Source organism: Phyllobates terribilis, unplaced genomic scaffold (assembly GCF_046119375.1).
Source record: "Phyllobates terribilis strain yellow unplaced genomic scaffold, ASM4611937v1 Scaffold_277__1_contigs__length_2500907, whole genome shotgun sequence".
Lineage (NCBI taxonomy): Eukaryota > Metazoa > Chordata > Amphibia > Anura > Dendrobatidae > Phyllobates > Phyllobates terribilis.
Genome location: NW_027363037.1, coordinates 989,149 through 1,009,358, shown reverse-complemented (window position 1 = coordinate 1,009,358; position 20,210 = coordinate 989,149). Strand labels below are relative to the sequence as shown.

General features: G+C 43.0%; 5 non-coding genes and 3 pseudogenes across 5 annotated transcripts; all 8 read left to right on the top strand.

The window, feature by feature from the left end:
• The first annotated feature begins 151 nt into the window (after positions 1-151).
• LOC141220058 (U2 spliceosomal RNA) lies at positions 152-342 on the top strand. Its single transcript, XR_012288430.1, has one exon. It is a non-coding gene; the product is annotated as a U2 spliceosomal RNA (small nuclear RNA).
• Positions 343-1,460: 1,118 nt separating this feature from the next.
• On the top strand, positions 1,461-1,651 carry LOC141220169 (U2 spliceosomal RNA). The gene has a single exon (XR_012288540.1). It is a non-coding gene; the product is annotated as a U2 spliceosomal RNA (small nuclear RNA).
• A 1,115-nt stretch (positions 1,652-2,766) lies between these two features.
• On the top strand, positions 2,767-2,957 carry LOC141220057 (U2 spliceosomal RNA). The gene has a single exon (XR_012288429.1). It is a non-coding gene; the product is annotated as a U2 spliceosomal RNA (small nuclear RNA).
• A 6,390-nt stretch (positions 2,958-9,347) lies between these two features.
• LOC141219679 (U2 spliceosomal RNA) lies at positions 9,348-9,556 on the top strand (annotated as a pseudogene).
• A 1,115-nt stretch (positions 9,557-10,671) lies between these two features.
• On the top strand, positions 10,672-10,763 carry LOC141219768 (U2 spliceosomal RNA; annotated as a pseudogene).
• Positions 10,764-11,560: 797 nt separating this feature from the next.
• On the top strand, positions 11,561-11,737 carry LOC141219690 (U2 spliceosomal RNA; annotated as a pseudogene).
• Positions 11,738-12,852: 1,115 nt separating this feature from the next.
• LOC141220056 (U2 spliceosomal RNA) lies at positions 12,853-13,043 on the top strand. Its single transcript, XR_012288428.1, has one exon. It is a non-coding gene; the product is annotated as a U2 spliceosomal RNA (small nuclear RNA).
• A 1,118-nt stretch (positions 13,044-14,161) lies between these two features.
• LOC141220055 (U2 spliceosomal RNA) lies at positions 14,162-14,352 on the top strand. The gene has a single exon (XR_012288427.1). It is a non-coding gene; the product is annotated as a U2 spliceosomal RNA (small nuclear RNA).
• The last annotated feature ends 5,858 nt before the right edge of the window (positions 14,353-20,210 follow it).

Genomic DNA, 20,210 nt, shown 5'->3' with positions numbered 1-20,210 from the left:
GATTGCAGCAGCAGCAAGCCGAAAAGTGCAGGCATGTAAGGGATCTAGAGGTTGACAACATGTCTTCTTAACGGGAGTCCAGGAGCTCATCTCCACAAATGGACTTTTCAGGATCCTTGGGTGGCTCCGTAGTTTGAAACCAATTCTGGTTATCGCTTCTCGGCCTTTTGGCTAAGATCAAGTGTAGTATCTGTTCTTATCAGTTTAATATCTGATACGTCCCCTATCTGGGGACCATATATTAAATGGATTTTTAGAACAGGGAGATGGAAAAAGAGCTTGCTCTGTCCACTCCACGCATTGACCTGGTATTGCAGTATCTCCAGGACCGGTGCACCCCTTCTTTAATGCAGTTTCTAAAATCAGAAAGAATTGAATTCAATGTTTTTTGTTCATTTTGCTTGTTTGTCGGATTTTGGGATGGACTCTTTGGCTTTGCTTTTCTTCTCCTCATTGGATTTTTCATGTTCAAAGTTGCAGAAGCCAGATTACAAGCTCATTTTGGTTCAACTTCAGCAACTGTGCATTGCATTGCCATGTAATGTAATGAAATGCTATCTTTCTAGCTCTCCCTTTTTACTTCCTTTTGGATAAACAGACATATTAGGCAAGCATTTTGGAGCTTTCACCTAAATAACTACAGGTGGTGAGATAAGCTGCACAATATAATTGACCTTTCAGTATATTGTTGCACACACACCATCTATTTAGCAAATGCCCTTGTTATCAACAGCAGCCTTTTAAACTCACCTGAGCTAACAGGTATGTGCGCTGGTTACTCTGCTGCGCTTAAAATTTCTTTTTTGGTTTGCTACAATGCCTTTTCTGAAACGTTGTCTCCCTCTGCTGGAACACTGACTTCTTTCATTTAATGCCTGCAGACTATAAAAGAGAACCCAACCCAAAAAGTTTGGTTGATTAGTCTGTGGCATTCTGTTAAACTGTTGCTTATGGCGGTCTCTGTGAGCTTCTCAGCGACATTCAGCCAGCCAGGTATCCTGCCTGCAGTAGATGGAATGTGGCAATGGAACGCTGGCTGCGCGTGTCATAATAGGCTCTGAGCCTTTATATACCTGTGCACAGCAGCAGCCACCTTCAGTCTGCTGCTGGACAGCCAGCAGCAGCAGCAGCAGCAGGAGAGGTATGTAATCAGCAGCCCTCCTGCTAAGGGTAGACAGCTGCTCGTTCCACCCCACCCCCCGCCTTAATTGGTTCTCCTCCCTTCCAACGGTGTTGAGGCGGGTGGGAACAGCAGGGGGTGAAGGTGCTGTGTTTAAAGAGGTGGAGTTATGCAGATCTAAAACGCGTGGATTGCAGCAGCAGCAAGCCGAAAAGTGCAGGCATGTAAGGGATCTAGAGGTTGACAACATGTCTTCTTAACGGGAGTCCAGGAGCTCATCTCCACAAATGGACTTTTCAGGATCCTTGGGTGGCTCCGTAGTTTGAAACCAATTCTGGTTATCGCTTCTCGGCCTTTTGGCTAAGATCAAGTGTAGTATCTGTTCTTATCAGTTTAATATCTGATACGTCCCCTATCTGGGGACCATATATTAAATGGATTTTTAGAGCAGGGAGATGGAAAAAGAGCTTGCTCTGTCCACTCCACGCATTGACCTGGTATTGCAGTATCTCCAGGACCGGTGCACCCCTTCTTTAATGCAGTTTCTAAAATCAGAAAGAATTGAATTCAATGTTTTTTGTTCATTTTGCTTGTTTGTCGGATTTTGGGATGGACTCTTTGGCTTTGCTTTTCTTCTCCTCATTGGATTTTTCATGTTCAAAGTTGCAGAAGCCAGATTACAAGCTCATTTTGGTTCAACTTCAGCAACTGTGCATTGCATTGCCATGTAATGTAATGAAATGCTATCTTTCTAGCTCTCCCTTTTTACTTCCTTTTGGATAAACAGACATATTAGGCAAGCATTTTGGAGCTTTCACCTAAATAACTACAGGTGGTGAGATAAGCTGCACAATATAATTGACCTTTCAGTATATTGTTGCACACACACCATCTATTTAGCAAATGCCCTTGTTATCAACAGCAGCCTTTTAAACTCACCTGAGCTAACAGGTATGTGCGCTGGTTACTCTGCTGCGCTTAAAATTTCTTTTTTGGTTTGCTACAATGCCTTTTCTGAAACGTTGCCTCCCTCTGCTGGAACACTGACTTCTTTCATTTAATGCCTGCAGACTATAAAAGAGAACCCAACCCAAAAAGTTTGGTTGATTAGTCTGTGGCATTCTGTTAAACTGTTGCTTATGGCGGTCTCTGTGAGCTTCTCAGCGACATTCAGCCAGCCAGGTATCCTGCCTGCAGTAGATGGAATGTGGCAATGGAACGCTGGCTGCGCGTGTCATAATAGGCTCTGAGCCTTTATATACCTGTGCACAGCAGCAGCCACCTTCAGTCTGCTGCTGGACAGCCAGCAGCAGCAGCAGCAGGAGAGGTATGTAATCAGCAGCCCTCCTGCTAAGGGTAGACAGCTGCTCGTTCCACCCCACCCCCCGCCTTAATTGGTTCTCCTCCCTTCCAACGGTGTTGAGGCGGGTGGGAACAGCAGGGGGTGAAGGTGCTGTGTTTAAAGAGGTGGAGTTATTCAGATCTAAAACGCGTGGATTGCAGCAGCAGCAAGCCGAAAAGTGCAGGCATGTAAGGGATCTAGAGGTTGACAACATGTCTTCTTAACGGGAGTCCAGGAGCTCATCTCCACAAATGGACTTTTCAGGATCCTTGGGTGGCTCCGTAGTTTGAAACCAATTCTGGTTATCGCTTCTCGGCCTTTTGGCTAAGATCAAGTGTAGTATCTGTTCTTATCAGTTTAATATCTGATACGTCCCCTATCTGGGGACCATATATTAAATGGATTTTTAGAACAGGGAGATGGAAAAAGAGCTTGCTCTGTCCACTCCACGCATTGACCTGGTATTGCAGTATCTCCAGGACCGGTGCACCCCTTCTTTAATGCAGTTTCTAAAATCAGAAAGAATTGAATTCAATGTTTTTTGTTCATTTTGCTTGTTTGTCGGATTTTGGGATGGACTCTTTGGCTTTGCTTTTCTTCTCCTCATTGGATTTTTCATGTTCAAAGTTGCAGAAGCCAGATTACAAGCTCATTTTGGTTCAACTTCAGCAACTGTGCATTGCATTGCCATGTAATGTAATGAAATGCTATCTTTCTAGCTCTCCCTTTTTACTTCCTTTTGGATAAACAGACATATTAGGCAAGCATTTTGGAGCTTTCACCTAAATAACTACACGTGGTGAGATAAGCTGCACAATATAATTGACCTTTCAGTATATTGTTGCACACACACCATCTATTTAGCAAATGCCCTTGTTATCAACAGCAGCCTTTTAAACTCACCTGAGCTAACAGGTATGTGCGCTGGTTACTCTGCTGCGCTTAAAATTTCTTTTTTGGTTTGCTACAATGCCTTTTCTGAAACGTTGTCTCCCTCTGCTGGAACACTGACTTCTTTCATTTAATGCCTGCAGACTATAAAAGAGAACCCAACCCAAAAAGTTTGGTTGATTAGTCTGTGGCATTCTGTTAAACTGTTGCTTATGGCGGTCTCTGTGAGCTTCTCAGCGACATTCAGCCAGCCAGGTATCCTGCCTGCAGTAGATGGAATGTGGCAATGGAACGCTGGCTGCGCGTGTCATAATAGGCTCTGAGCCTTTATATACCTGTGCACAGCAGCAGCCACCTTCAGTCTGCTGCTGGACAGCCAGCAGCAGCAGCAGCAGGAGAGGTATGTAATCAGCAGCCCTCCTGCTAAGGGTAGACAGCTGCTCGTTCCACCCCACCCCCCGCCTTAATTGGTTCTCCTCCCTTCCAACGGTGTTGAGGCGGGTGGGAACAGCAGGGGGTGAAGGTGCTGTGTTTAAAGAGGTGGAGTTATGCAGATCTAAAACGCGTGGATTGCAGCAGCAGCAAGCCGAAAAGTGCAGGCATGTAAGGGATCTAGAGGTTGACAACATGTCTTCTTAACGGGAGTCCAGGAGCTCATCTCCACAAATGGACTTTTCAGGATCCTTGGGTGGCTCCGTAGTTTGAAACCAATTCTGGTTATCGCTTCTCGGCCTTTTGGCTACGATCAAGTGCTTTATTGCAGGAGATTGTGGTTGAAGGGCACTCGGGTACCCCTCTCCTTGGCCTGGCAGGATCGTCCACTTTGGTGGACTTAACCTGCTTGCTGCTATTAGGGAGAGGGCTTAGTCCGAGGGTAACGAGTTGCGATCCCCCAGCTTCCAGGTGTTTTTCGCTGCAAGAACACTGGGAGTGCAGATTGCAAGCGGCTGCAATTTGCAACCTTGTTGCGTTTTTCCATGGAGGTTGACCCTAACCTCGTGCCTCTTTATGCGAGGCTAAAAAACTCTATCCGAGTTCACTTCACGGCGGGTGGCTCGGATATGAGGAAATTAGGGTATGTAGTCCAGGACGTGCTCAGGAACCTTCTTGGCGTACAAAGGAATGAAATTCTCTCCATCCAGGATTATCCCAGAAGAGGTGACTATGACATCACATTCACCGGAGAAGGTATTTTTAGAGATGTACTAGAAAAGTTAAAAAAAGTTGAAAATAGTCCTGTTTTGAAAGGGATACAAATTGTTGAGCACGTCCTGGATGAGGTAAGACTGGTTATTGTAAAAATATTTTCGCCCTTTGTTTCTGCTCCAGAAGTAATGTCATTTCTAGCAATTTATTTTAAAAGTGTTAAATGTATTGGGAAGATATTAAACGAATATAACATATGGACATCTAAGTGGAAATTCCTTGTGAAGTGTACAAGAGATCCAAATACACCAGGTGGTATACGGCTCCCCCCTGCCCGTTTCAAAATTGGGCAAACAAATGGGGATTTCTTCTTTTCTGGGATGCCAGTATATTGCAGAAATTGTGGGCGCTATGGTCATTCAAAAGAAAACTGTCATGTATCATGTAGAAATTGTGCTAGTGAAGAACATGAGACAAAAGAATGCCCTAAGGAAAAGAAATGCAGTTTTTGCCAGACTCCAGGTCACTTTTATTTTTCTTGTCCTCACATATTTCGGGAAGATGAGCAAAAGGGGAAGTCCAAGACGTCCGACCAAGGACCAAAAGATCAGACCACCCCTCAGGAGGAGGAACAACAACCTGGAGCCTCTGGAGACAATAAGGGCGTACCAAATAGTGAAGTGTCTCCAGAGTCTATGACAGGTAAAATACCAAATCCCAAAACCTGGCTGCAGGACCTGCGGGAGTCCAAAAGGAGGGCTGAGAAGGAGCAGAAGGGCACTACTGGTAAGGTCAAAAGGGACCGGCAAAAGGCCGACACAGAAGCCCATGCCCAGTCTGGGTCTCCTAGTGCTGAGGGCGCTGAGTGGATAAAGGTGGGTCCTAAGAAAAAGAAAAAGGGTGGTTCGGAGGAGGCAGCTGGAGGTGAACAGATGGACACTTCTCCAGAAGGGGACGTGGACGCTGGACCCTCAGGGGTTTCGGTCTCCGCTGCTACAGGTGGGGACCGGGATCTTGCTGCCTCTGAAGAGTCAGAGGCTCTGCCTTGTGCGCAACCTCCTCCTATAGGACGACCTTCTACAGGTCAAACAGGGGCGGCGGAACCCCTCGGGGACCCACCTGATGAGGAACTGCATGGCCAGCCAATGGAGACCCAGCGGGTTCTGCCAGCCAGCCCTCCGAGCTATGCCAGTGTAGCGTCGGGTTTATATAAATGTGGTAATCTTTCCTCCTCCACGGAGACTCTCGTGACGATACTATCAGATGAGGAGGGAGGCGCAAGCCCAGTGGTCTGATCAGGTTCATCGGACAGGTAAATCCGTTGCTCTTAGTTACCTAAGTAAAATTTCTACATTTTCTAATGATGGCTGAACTCAAAGGTATTTCCCTCAACGTGAGAGGCATAAAATCTAACACGAGAAGAACTGCTCTTTTTAATTTTTTTACGTGTTTTACTGCATCTGTATTTTTTCTGCAAGAATGTAATATCCCACATGAAATGTCATATCAAAAATATAAAGATGAGTGGAAGTGTGGGCCATCTGTCTGGTCCGGATCGAATGCTGCAGGATCAGCGGGTGTAGCCATACTTTTTAAAGGGAACGTTTTAATTGATTTTATTCAGGAAATTTTACCAGGTCGTATTTTATTAGTGAAAGCTTTTATTGATGGTATTAGATGGCAGTTTTTAAATTTTTATGGATCCCCAGAGAAAAATGAAAGAGCCGAAATGCTTGATCTTTTACCATTATTTATTAATAACTCTGAACCTTTTATCTTAGCAGGGGATTTTAATTGTGTTTTAAAAGGTGAAAACCGGCGCTCCAGCTCTGTAAGCAGGAACTACGATAAAACCTCAGGTATGCTACATGATATAGTCAAAGATGCTAAATTGATAGACATATATAAAGAGTGTCATAGTGACAGCCCAGAGGACGCCGGTTTCACTTGGAGCAATGCTAATTGTAGCTCTAGGATTGATTTTATTTTTGGTTCAGATAAAACAATACCTGCCAAATGTGAAGTTTTAACTAATATATTTTCAGACCATAAACTTTTATCCTTTACCATAAAAGTAAATGACAACAAAAAATGTGGTAAGAAAAGCTGGAAAATGAACGTATCCCTTTTAACCGACCCGCAGATTTTATCAGATTTTATTGAGTTTTATAGGAAATGTAGAAAAGGGAAAAAAACAAATGAGACTATGAGTGTATGGTGGGATAGAATGAAAGTAAAAATAAAAGACTTTTTTATTAAAAAGAGTATATGTAGAGCCAAAGAAAAATATGAAGAATATAGAATTTTAAATACCCGCCTACAAACATTATTTAAGCTCAGAGACAATGGGATAGATGTACAAGTTGATATTTCAAACTTAAAAGAAGAGATTTCAAAATGGCTAGAACAAAAAGGAAAAGAGATAATTTTTCGTTCTAGAGTACAACATATAGAAGAAAATGAAAAGTGTTCCAGATATTTTTTTAGGAAAAATAAAAAAGAAAAAGTGATAATTGACCATATAGATGGTGAGAATAATATAAAAAATATGCTGGGTAAAGTTGAGTTTTTTTTTTCTAATCTTTTTAATGGAAAAAATATAGATAATAAATTAATGGATGATTCGCTGCAAGGACTAACAGCTGTTTTAGATCCCGCATCCCAAGAGTTTTTATCCCAAGTTTTAACGGAACAAGAAGTGTTAAAAACTATTAAAAGTTTTAAAACTGGAAAGGTCCCTGGTCCTGATGGCATCCCAATAGAATTTTATGTATGTTTTTATGATATTTTAAAAGATGATTTGTTTTATTTGTTTACTGAGGTTTTTAATAATAAGGTTTTATTAAATTCCTGGAAGAAAGGTGAAGTCTCCCTCCTATACAAAAAAGGCGATAAATCAAAATTAGAAAACTGGAGACCAATAACACTTTTAAATTGTGACTATAAAATAATGGCTAAAATTTGTGCAAATCGTCTAAAAGAAGTCATCAGCAAAGTTATTCATTCTAATCAAGTGTGTGGGGTGCCGGGGCGCAGTATATGGGACAATCTGAATTTAGTGAAAGACTGTATTGAGGATGTGAAAGACAGAAAGGGGAAAATGGCGATTTTATCTATTGATTTTGAAAAAGCATTTGACCGTGTCTCACACTTTTATCTTTTTAAAGTTTTAGAGAAAATGGGCATACCAGAAGGGTTTTTACTATCGCTTAAAGCATTTTACAAGGATTGTACAAGTAAGATTTTAGTGAATGGTTTTAAGACACAAGAGGTATTTTTACGGTCAGGGGTGAAACAGGGATGCCCTCTGTCCCCCCTACTGTTTATCTGTGCACTGGAACCAATGTTATGTGCAATACGCCAAAATAAACAGATATGCGGTGTCCCTCTGCCTGGAAGCGGTGGTTTGGAGGCCAAGGTTGTAGGCTACATGGATGACGTGGCGGTCTTGTGTACAGATGCACCATCACTTACGGCCACTCTCCATCAAGTGCAATCCTTTTGTCTAGCTTCTGGTTTTAAAATCAATTTTAATAAGTGTAACATTTTAAGTGTTGGGGGGATGATTTTACGTGATGTACCAATTAATGTCTCCGAATCCATTTCCATTTTAGGTATATCATTTACTGAAAATAATGATGGTTATAATAGTTGGGAAACAGTTACACAGAAAGTAAATACGAAAATATGTATGTGGAACATGAGGAGACTTACAATGGAGGGTAAAGTATTGGTTTTAAAGATGGTGATTTTACCTCTTTTATTGTATCTTAGCATGGTTTTCCCCCCGCCTGTTAATGTTTTAAAAAAGATAACCAAAACCTGTTTTACCTTCTTTTGGAACTCAAAAATGGAAAAGCTGAAAAGAGAAATCGTGATGAAATCAAAAGTAAAAGGTGGTAAAGATTTTCCAGATTTTAATAGGTTTCTTTTAATCCATCTGTTCGTTTACTGTTTTAATGCCCTTTTTAAGAATCACTATTGGTCCTTTTTTATGCGTTTTAATACAGGATTTTTTATGAGAAAGTTTGGATGGTATGAAATTAATATATCTGTGCCCCATGCTTTTAATTTGTCGACGCATTATGAGATTTTAAGGAAAATAGTGTCCGATTTTAATTTAGGGACTAAGAAAATAGAGGAATTAAGAAATAGTAAGAAACTAATTAAAGAAATACGTAAAAGTGAGGAAATATGTAATGTTGACAGATATGATGATGACAAATCTATGTCTATCTGGAAAATGATTAACGTTTTTTATCTTTTTAATGAACAGAGAGATCTGGCTTGGAGTTGCATGCACCGCTGTCTTCCTTGCCGGGCATTCCAATACAGAAGAGGATTTGTGAGGTCTGCCATCTGCCCAAGAGCCGGATGCCAAGACGAGGAAACGGTGGAACATCTATTATGGACATGTAATTTTGCAAAGGATTTCTGGAGAAAACTGCTCCCAATACTGGAAAGGGTGGCAGACCTCAAGGACTTTACATATAAAACTGTGCTATACGGACTTATGGAATGCCCCACAATGGACCAGTACACAATGGCTTGGAAGACAGTGAACTGCGCCAAGTCATCTCTCTGGAAAGCGCGCAACATTGCTATTTTTAATCAAGATGTTTTATCAGTGAATGATGTTTTAAGTTTATGTTTATGTGAAATGTATACTTATTATTTAATTGACAAAAAGAAGAATGTACATATTTCCAAAAAATGGCTTGTTGACCAATGGAACCTAATTATTTAAAATCTTTGTATTTTTTTGTTTTGTAAATTTCATTTGTCTTTTAACGTTTGGTATTTGTGTAATTATGATTGTAATTTGTTAAAGTTTTAATAAACGGTTTTATCCCTCTGCAGGGGATAGCCAAATTAAAAAAAAAAAAAAAAAAAAAAAAAAAAAATCTGTTCTTATCAGTTTAATATCTGATACGTCCCCTATCTGGGGACCATATATTAAATGGATTTTTAGAACAGGGAGATGGAAAAAGAGCTTGCTCTGTCCACTCCACGCATTGACCTGGTATTGCAGTATCTCCAGGACCGGTGCACCCCTTCTTTAATGCAGTTTCTAAAATCAGAAAGAATTGAATTCAATGTTTTTTGTTCATTTTGCTTGTTTGTCGGATTTTGGGATGGACTCTTTGGCTTTGCTTTTCTTCTCCTCATTGGATTTTTCATGTTCAAAGTTGCAGAAGCCAGATTACAAGCTCATTTTGGTTCAACTTCAGCAACTGTGCATTGCATTGCCATGTAATGTAATGAAATGCTATCTTTCTAGCTCTCCCTTTTTACTTCCTTTTGGATAAACAGACATATTAGGCAAGCATTTTGGAGCTTTCACCTAAATAACTACAGGTGGTGAGATAAGCTGCACAATATAATTGACCTTTCAGTATATTGTTGCACACACACCATCTATTTAGCAAATGCCCTTGTTATCAACAGCAGCCTTTTAAACTCACCTGAGCTAACAGGTATGTGCGCTGGTTACTCTGCTGCACTTAAAATTTCTTTTTTGGTTTGCTACAATGCCTTTTCTGAAACGTCTCCCTCTGCTGGAACACTGACTTCTTTCATTTAATGCCTGCAGACTATAAAAGAGAACCCAACCCAAAAAGTTTGGTTGATTAGTCTGTGGCATTCTGTTAAACTGTTGCTTATGGCGGTCTCTGTGAGCTTCTCAGCGACATTCAGCCAGCCAGGTATCCTGCCTGCAGTAGATGGAATGTGGCAATGGAACGCTGGCTGCGCGTGTCATAATAGGCTCTGAGCCTTTATATACCTGTGCACAGCAGCAGCCACCTTCAGTCTGCTGCTGGACAGCCAGCAGCAGCAGCAGCAGCAGGAGAGGTATGTAATCAGCAGCCCTCCTGCTAAGGGTAGACAGCTGCTCGTTCCACCCCACCCCCCGCCTTAATTGGTTCTCCTCCCTTCCAACGGTGTTGAGGCGGGTGGGAACAGCAGGGGGTGAAGGTGCTGTGTTTAAAGAGGTGGAGTTATGCAGATCTAAAACGCGTGGATTGCAGCAGCAGCAAGCCGAAAAGTGCAGGCATGTAAGGGATCTAGAGGTTGACAACATGTCTTCTTAACGGGAGTCCAGGAGCTCATCTCCACAAATGGACTTTTCAGGATCCTTGGATGGCTCCGTAGTTTGAAACCAATTCTGGTTATCGCTTCTCGGCCTTTTGGCTAAGATCAAGTGTAGTATCTTTCGAAAAGGCGGTTTTGGATGTTGGCCGCCCTAGTAGATAGATACATTATGCACACTGGGGTTTAGGCGCTTGTTAGTACGCCAGTTGGCTAATATAGTCATCTGGTGGAAAGCATGGCCCCCCAGGATCGACGCCATTGGGCCGGGGAAGATCGAAAGCCCGAAGTGTGAAGTGCCCCAGGAGTGGTGACCCTGGGGTGCCTTAACTCACTGGGATTGGGAACCCCACTTGAGTTTATGGCACATTTGCACTAGCACTTCAATATTTCTTTCTTCACACACACCCTTATTCCGGGCCTTCTGGCCTTAGGATGGGGAATTTTTCAATTCCCGGTCGAAGGTCCGGGCAGTATTATACTGTGAAACCTTCACTATTTATTTAATTTTTTTTGTCACTGTGTGTCCACTTTTTCACGTGTGTCCACGTCCTTACTAGGATTTTGTCGGGATGCGGTTCCCTTACGGGTTCCTCTCTTGGCAGGTCTAGGGGGGGATTGTGTGGCCATCAGGTTCCGCTCCCCCCTGAACCCCCCTGGCTCTCCTCTTTCGGGAGGAGAGCATTGTTGGCTCCCCTCTTCCGGGAGGGGAGCACAGTCTTTGGCTCCCAGTGCCTTGCTCGGGTGAGAACTCGGGCAGGTATTGGGGGTAAGATTGGGTCGCCTCTGGCTCCGGCTGGAGGTGGCTATTTGTCCCTGTTCCTCGCTGTGGCCTTCTGGCTCGGAGGGACGGGGAATGGTTTGGGGGACCCTTCTCCTTTTGGAGAGGGTTTTAAGAAGACCAGCATCCTAGTGCACTTTTTTTTTGGTACTTGTCACTTTTTTAAGCGCACTCGGGTTTTGTACACGAATTCGGGCTTTCAAAAAAAAAAAAATCTGTTCTTATCAGTTTAATATCTGATACGTCCCCTATCTGGGGACCATATATTAAATGGATTTTTAGAACAGGGAGATGGAAAAAGAGCTTGCTCTGTCCACTCCACGCATTGACCTGGTATTGCAGTATCTCCAGGACCGGTGCACCCCTTCTTTAATGCAGTTTCTAAAATCAGAAAGAATTGAATTCAATGTTTTTTGTTCATTTTGCTTGTTTGTCGGATTTTGGGATGGACTCTTTGGCTTTGCTTTTCTTCTCCTCATTGGATTTTTCATGTTCAAAGTTGCAGAAGCCAGATTACAAGCTCATTTTGGTTCAACTTCAGCAACTGTGCATTGCATTGCCATGTAATGTAATGAAATGCTATCTTTCTAGCTCTCCCTTTTTACTTCCTTTTGGATAAACAGACATATTAGGCAAGCATTTTGGAGCTTTCACCTAAATAACTACAGGTGGTGAGATAAGCTGCACAATATAATTGACCTTTCAGTATATTGTTGCACACACACCATCTATTTAGCAAATGCCCTTGTTATCAACAGCAGCCTTTTAAACTCACCTGAGCTAACAGGTATGTGCGCTGGTTACTCTGCTGCACTTAAAATTTCTTTTTTGGTTTGCTACAATGCCTTTTCTGAAACGTTGTCTCCCTCTGCTGGAACACTGACTTCTTTCATTTAATGCCTGCAGACTATAAAAGAGAACCCAACCCAAAAAGTTTGGTTGATTAGTCTGTGGCATTCTGTTAAACTGTTGCTTATGGCGGTCTCTATGAGCTTCTCAGCGACATTCAGCCAGCCAGGTATCCTGCCTGCAGTAGATGGAATGTGGCAATGGAACGCTGGCTGCGCGTGTCATAATAGGCTCTGAGCCTTTATATACCTGTGCACAGCAGCAGCCACCTTCAGTCTGCTGCTGGACAGCCAGCAGCAGCAGCAGCAGGAGAGGTATGTAATCAGCAGCCCTCCTGCTAAGGGTAGACAGCTGCTCGTTCCACCCCACCCCCCGCCTTAATTGGTTCTCCTCCCTTCCAACGGTGTTGAGGCGGGTGGGAACAGCAGGGGGTGAAGGTGCTGTGTTTAAAGAGGTGGAGTTATGCAGATCTAAAACGCGTGTATTGCAGCATCAGCAAGCCGAAAAGTGCAGGCATGTAAGGGATCTAGAGGTTGACAACATGTCTTCTTAACGGGAGTCCAGGAGCTCATCTCCACAAATGGACTTTTCAGGATCCTTGGGTGGCTCCATAGTTTGAAACCAATTCTGGTTATCGCTTCTCGGCCTTTTGGCTAAGATCAAGTGTAGTATCTGTTCTTATCAGTTTAATATCTGATACGTCCCCTATCTGGGGACCATATATTAAATGGATTTTTAGAACAGGGAGATGGAAAAAGAGCTTGCTCTGTCCACTCCACGCATTGACCTGGTATTGCAGTATCTCCAGGACCGGTGCACCCCTTCTTTAATGCAGTTTCTAAAATCAGAAAGAATTGAATTCAATGTTTTTTGTTCATTTTGCTTGTTTGTCGGATTTTGGGATGGACTCTTTGGCTTTGCTTTTCTTCTCCTCATTGGATTTTTCATGTTCAAAGTTGCAAAAGCCAGATTACAAGCTCATTTTGGTTCAACTTCAGCAACTGTGCATTGCATTGCCATGTAATGTAATGAAATGCTATCTTTCTAGCTCTCCCTTTTTACTTCCTTTTGGATAAACAGACATATTAGGCAAGCATTTTGGAGCTTTCACCTAAATAACTACAGGTGGTGAGATAAGCTGCACAATATAATTGACCTTTCAGTATATTGTTGCACACACACCATCTATTTAGCAAATGCCCTTGTTATCAACAGCAGCCTTTTAAACTCACCTGAGCTAACAGGTATGTGCGCTGGTTACTCTGCTGCGCTTAAAATTTCTTTTTTGGTTTGCTACAATGCCTTTTCTGAAACGTTGTCTCCCTCTGCTGGAACACTGACTTCTTTCATTTAATGCCTGCAGACTATAAAAGAGAACCCAACCCAAAAAGTTTGGTTGATTAGTCTGTGGCATTCTGTTAAACTGTTGCTTATGGCGGTCTCTGTGAGCTTCTCAGCGACATTCAGCCAGCCAGGTATCCTGCCTGCAGTAGATGGAATGTGGCAATGGAACGCTGGCTGCGCGTGTCATAATAGGCTCTGAGCCTTTATATACCTGTGCACAGCAGCAGCCACCTTCAGTCTGCTGCTGGACAGCCAGCAGCAGCAGCAGCAGCAGGAGAGGTATGTAATCAGCAGCCCTCCTGCTAAGGGTAGACAGCTGCTCGTTCCACCCCACCCCCCGCCTTAATTGGTTCTCCTCCCTTCCAACGGTGTTGAGGCGGGTGGGAACAGCAGGGGGTGAGGGTGCTGTGTTTAAAGAGGTGGAGTTATGCAGATCTAAAACGCGTGGATTGCAGCAGCAGCAAGCCGAAAAGTGCAGGCATGTAAGGGATCTAGAGGTTGACAACATGTCGTCTTAACGGGAGTCCAGGAGCTCATCTCCACAAATGGACTTTTCAGGATCCTTGGGTGGCTCCGTAGTTTGAAACCAATTCTGGTTATCGCTTCTCGGCCTTTTGGCTAAGATCAAGTGTAGTATCTGTTCTTATCAGTTTAATATCTGATACGTCCCCTATCTGGGGACCATATATTAAATGGATTTTTAGAACAGGGAGATGGAAAAAGAGCTTGCTCTGTCCACTCCACGCATTGACCTGGTATTGCAGTATCTCCAGGACCGGTGCACCCCTTCTTTAATGCAGTTTCTAAAATCAGAAAGAATTGAATTCAATGTTTTTTGTTCATTTTGCTTGTTTGTCGGATTTTGGGATGGACTCTTTGGCTTTGCTTTTCTTCTCCTCATTGGATTTTTCATGTTCAAAGTTGCAGAAGCCAGATTACAAGCTCATTTTGGTTCAACTTCAGCAACTGTGCATTGCATTGCCATGTAATGTAATGAAATGCTATCTTTCTAGCTCTCCCTTTTTACTTCCTTTTGGATAAACAGACATATTAGGCAAGCATTTTGGAGCTTTCACCTAAATAACTACAGGTGGTGAGATAAGCTGCACAATATAATTGACCTTTCAGTATATTGTTGCACACACACCATCTATTTAGCAAATGCCCTTGTTATCAACAGCAGCCTTTTAAACTCACCTGAGCTAACAGGTATGTGCGCTGGTTACTCTGCTGCGCTTAAAATTTATTTTTTGGTTTGCTACAATGCCTTTTCTGAAACGTTGTCTCCCTCTGCTGGAACACTGACTTCTTTCATTTAATGCCTGCAGACTATAAAAGAGAACCCAACCCAAAAAGTTTGGTTGATTAGTCTGTGGCATTCTGTTAAACTGTTGCTTATGGCGGTCTCTGTGAGCTTCTCAGCGACATTCAGCCAGCCAGGTATCCTGCCTGCAGTAGATGGAATGTGGCAATGGAACGCTGGCTGCGCGTGTCATAATAGGCTCTGAGCCTTTATATACCTGTGCACAGCAGAAGCCACCTTCAGTCTGCTGCTGGACAGCCAGCAGCAGCAGCAGCAGCAGCAGGAGAGGTATGTAATCAGCAGCCCTCCTGCTAAGGGTAGACAGCTGCTCGTTCCACCCCACCCCCCGCCTTAATTGGTTCTCCTCCCTTCCAACGGTGTTGAGGCGGGTGGGAACAGCAGGGGGTGAAGGTGCTGTGTTTAAAGAGGTGGGGTTATGCAGATCTAAAACGCGTGGATTGCAGCAGCAGCAAGCCGAAAAGTGCAGGCATGTAAGGGATCTAGAGGTTGACAACATGTCTTCTTAACGGGAGTCCAGGAGCTCATCTCCACAAATGGACTTTTCAGGATCCTTGGGTGGCTCCGTAGTTTGAAACCAATTCTGGTTATCGCTTCTCGGCCTTTTGGCTAAGATACCACATCTTGCCAGAAGGATTCTAAGCCAATCGTGCCCTTGGCCTTGAGGCATCGGCGGTGTAAAAGCCGTCTTAAGCCTCATGCTGCTTTAGGGGGCAGATACGCAAAGAAACCAAGAAGGCGATCGACCCTATCTACCTTTTGAAGATGGCATCAGCAGTAGCGGCCGCAGTGCGCTATGCCAGAGCTGGTGACCTTCGCATCAAGAACTCTTTCAAGATCGAAGTGGACGATGCATCCAAGGAGAAGATGACCTTGAAGTTTTTCGTGAGGAGAGTGCTGCTGGAGATCCTAGGAGTAAAGAGGGAAGACATCCTGGCCCTTCAAGATCGCCCCGGTTCCTTCACTTTGACTCTGGAGTCGGAGTATGCGTGCCAGAACCTCTTCCGCCAGATTCACCTGCACCTTTCAGATGAGGACCTTAAAGGACTCACCTTTGTCATCCTTTACTCCGGTGGAGAGAAGCCGCTCGTGGTTCAGATGAGCAACCCTCATGTTCCCTTAGTTAATATTATTTGCTTTCTTCAAAACTATTTCCCAGAACTGCGGTATTCCCACAAGGTCATGAATGAGGAAAACCTCTGGACGGGAAAGCATAAATTTTTTGTTAAATTTTGTGAAGATCCAAATGGCATTGGTGGTCAGCGTCATCCTCCGTCAAGTTTCCTGATCGGTAGGGAGCGGGGGCGCCTCTTCTACCCGGACATGCCCCTCTTCTGCCGGAAATGCATGTGTTTCGGTCACACTTATGAGAACTGCAAGGAGGAGGTGGCAATCTGTAAGAAGTGCTACAAGCATGGACATGCCACAATGGACTGTACCAATGAGATGGTGTGCAACATCTGCCGGATCCCAGGTCACTCCTTCCGGGAGTGTCCTTTGAAGAAAAAGGCAGAAACCTATGCTGAAACGCTGGCAAAGCAACCTGCCCGTGTGCCTCCATCTGCTCCCGGGGGGCAGAGGCAACCCTCTGCTGTTCCTGCTCCTGCGGGTGCGTCTACAGCGCGGGGGCAGTCTTCTAGCTCTCCAGTACCTGCTCCACAGACCAAGCCTGCTAGTACATCAGGTGGTACGTCTGCACCTGCTGCACAGAGGAAGCCAACCAACCCTCCTGCTCCTGCTGCTAAGGGGGGTCCCACCGGTGCTCCTGTATCTACTGTGCGAACACAACCCCCTGTAGGCGGGTCCACAAGCACTTCAGTGCCTGCTGCACAGGGAAAACCTGCCAGTTCTCCTATTCCTGCTGCGCATAAGCCCACGTCTGTGCAGAAACCTCCAGCTGAGAAACCTGTCCCTCCTGAGAAGAGGGAAGCTTCATCTAAGGACTGGGCTGCTGATTCTGATCCGGGTGATATGGTGGTGGAGGGGAGTCCCTCTGCTGAAATCGGGACATTTAGCTCGGAGGAAAAAGCAATGGAGCTGGAAACTCGTAGGAAAAGGAAAACAGATGATAGGTCTGATGAGAATGTGGCCAGGGAGACTTCCAAGAAGTGTCCATTAAAACCAAGTCTTCTGCAATACAAGCCAATGGCTCCCGCTGCCCCTCCTGAGGAGCCAAGGCCTTCAGACCCTATAAACATTTCTTTTTCGGACTCAGAAGTGCAGAGCCCGTTAACATCGGTGGGCTTTATGTCTGATTCTGACAGTAGTGTGACCTGAACTATCCTATCATGACCTCGTCAATTAAAGTAGCCTCGCTCAATGTGAGGAGTATAAGGGGCCCTACAAGAAGGGCTGCTTTGTTTTCCTACCTGTCAACAGTGGACTGTGATGTCTTTTGTTTGCAAGAATGTAACATTGACTTTGATATGAATTATGCAGATTTAAGAAAAGATTGGCCTCATGGGCCCTCTATCTGGTCCGGAGATAATGAAAATCGTTCCTCTGGCATTGGAGTGCTGTTTAGGTCGCATGACTTTAAAATCAACTCTTTTGTGGACATTTCTTCTGGACGTGCTCTTTTCTTAAATATTAGTTTTAAAGGTGTGGACTTTAGACTTTTGAACATTTATGCTTCTCCGGTGAAGGAAGAGAGACATCAGTTGTTTGAAGATGTGCAATATTACCTACCTGGTTCATCGCCTCTGATGTTCTGTGGGGATTTCAATTGTGTCTTGCCTGGTGAAGGGAGAAGCGGGAGTTTCACCGTTCCTAAAAAAGACAAAACAGAGAAACAACTAAAGGATTTGTTAACTGATTTTTTTCTTAGAGACTCCTGGAAAGAGATCCGTAGTAATGATCCCGGTTATACTTGGGAGAACTCTTCTTCTAAATCTCGTATTGATTTTATTTTCATGTCCCAATATGTGAATGTCAAATCTGTTGTCTTAATCCCAAACATTTTTTCAGATCATAAGATGCTGCTATCAGAGTTAGAATTACCTGGGCTTGTCAAGGCAAGAGGAGTTTGGAGGCTAAATACAACATTGTTACAAGATCCTAAGGTAAGAACAGATTTTAAAGCATTTTTTAATTATTTAAGAACAAAACAACAAAAATTTTTAACTCTGCTAGAATGGTGGGAATACAGCAAGATGAAGATAAAAAGTTTTTTTATCAAGGTCAGCATAGCCAATGCAAGAGAAAAGTCCGCTTGGCATAAGAGGCTTATTACTAAATTGCAGACCTGTTATCAACTAAGAGATGTGGGACTTGAAATGGACGATTTAATTGAAGCAACAAAAAAAGAAATAAAAAAGAGTATAGAGTCGAAGGGTAAGGAAATAATTTATAACTCAAAAATTGAAGTGATGGAGAAAAATGAAAAGTGCTCAAGATTTTTTTTTAAAAAAGTAGTTGCTGCTAAGGAAATGATAACAGAATTAGAGGGTGAAACTACAACTGAAGGTATGCTCAACCAAGCTCACCAGTTTTATCAGCAGCTTTTTAATGAGAAAACTATAGACCAGTCTTTTACTGAAGATGCCCTTAATTCATTAAAAAATAGTCTGAGCCGCGAAGACCAAGAATTGTTATGCACTGAAGTCACCTTGTCGGAAGTAGATGCTGCTATCAAAAGTTTTTCCTATGGGAAAACCCCTGGTTCTGACGGTTTGCCTGTTGAATTTTATCGTGAATTTTGGAATTTTTTAAAACCCGACTTGTTTTTAGTAATCAAAGAAGCTTTTAAGTGTGATATCCTGCCTATATCTTGGAGAAGTGGTCTGGTCTCTCTGATTTTTAAAAAAGGAGCCAAATCCCATCTGGCAAACTGGAGACCAATCACACTGTTGAATGTTGATTACAAGTTGATGTCCAAAATTTTAGTGAACCGTTTTAAAAAAGTTTTATCCAAAGTTATTTATGAAGACCAGGTATGTGGGGTGCCAGGAAGAGGAGTTGCGGAGCATCTCAATACCATCCGCGATGTCATATGGTACCAGCAATCCAGGAAGCAAGACTTAGCAATTTTATCGTTGGATTTTCAAAAGGCTTTTGATCGTGTCTCTCATTGTTTTTTATGGTTGGTTTTAAAAAAAATGGGCTTCCCTGAAATTTTTATCAAGCAAGTGGCACTTTTATATAAGAACTCTTTTAGTAAAATTTTAATCAATGGATTTTTGTCTAATGAAGTGTTTTTGCATTCAGGTGTGAAGCAAGGCTGCCCTTTGTCCCCAGTGCTATTTATATGTGCAATAGAGCCTCTTTTATCTATGTTACGAGAGGATAAAGTGATTAAAGGTGTCCCTATCCCTGGAGGACATGGAAGAGATGTGAAGGTAATGGGCTACATGGATGATATTACTATTTTTTGTTCATCACCTGCCGCTCTCAGGAGAGCTATAAGAACGACCAATTTTTTTTGTGAAGCCTCAGGTTTTAAGTTAAACATTGAGAAATGTGATTGTTTTGTCCGTGGCAATTGGGCGGATGTGTCCATCCCTGATCTCCCGATGCAGTCAGAGAAGATTAAAATTCTGGGAGTGATTTTTGATCGACAGAATAATGGAATGAAGAGCTGGGATGGAGTAAGGGACAAAATACAAAAGAAGATTGACTTTTGGAAATTAAGAAAATTAACAATCAAAGGTAAAGTTTTAATTATTAAGGCCCTTCTGCTTCCTGTCATGTTATATCTCAGTTATGTTTATCCCCCAAGTGACCTTACAGCGAGAAGATTACAGAGAATGCTGTTTGAATTTGTGTGGAACTCTAAGTTCGAAAAGGTGAAGAGAGAAACAATGTACAAGATGCACCACCTTGGTGGTAAGGATGTTCCCAACGTCAAACTGTTTTTATACTCCAAGTTTTTTAGCCTCTGTTTTAAATATATGTTTGCTTCAAGCCCTTGGGCACATTTTTTAAGATATGCAGCCGGCCACATTTTTAGAAGGCGAAAGTGGATATCCATTTCTTTAACAAGCCCAGTGTTGTTATCACCTCCACAACAATATGCCATCCTGGAGAAAGTTATCAGATTATATGGCCTAGATTCTTTTGAGATGGAGACATTGAAGAATTCAAGGAAGCTGCTGCAGCAATTAAAAAAGAAAGAAACTTTGACGCCCATAAGCCATTATTCATATAGCAGAGTCACTAAAATATGGAATTTAACAAATGCACCTTACCTGATGAATCAACATAAAGACTTAGCTTGGATGATTGTGCAGGAATGTTTACCGACTCGTGATTTCCAGTATAAAAGAAGACTTAGCACTATACAAACCTGCCCGAGGCATCAGTGCAATAATGATGAGACTACTATGCA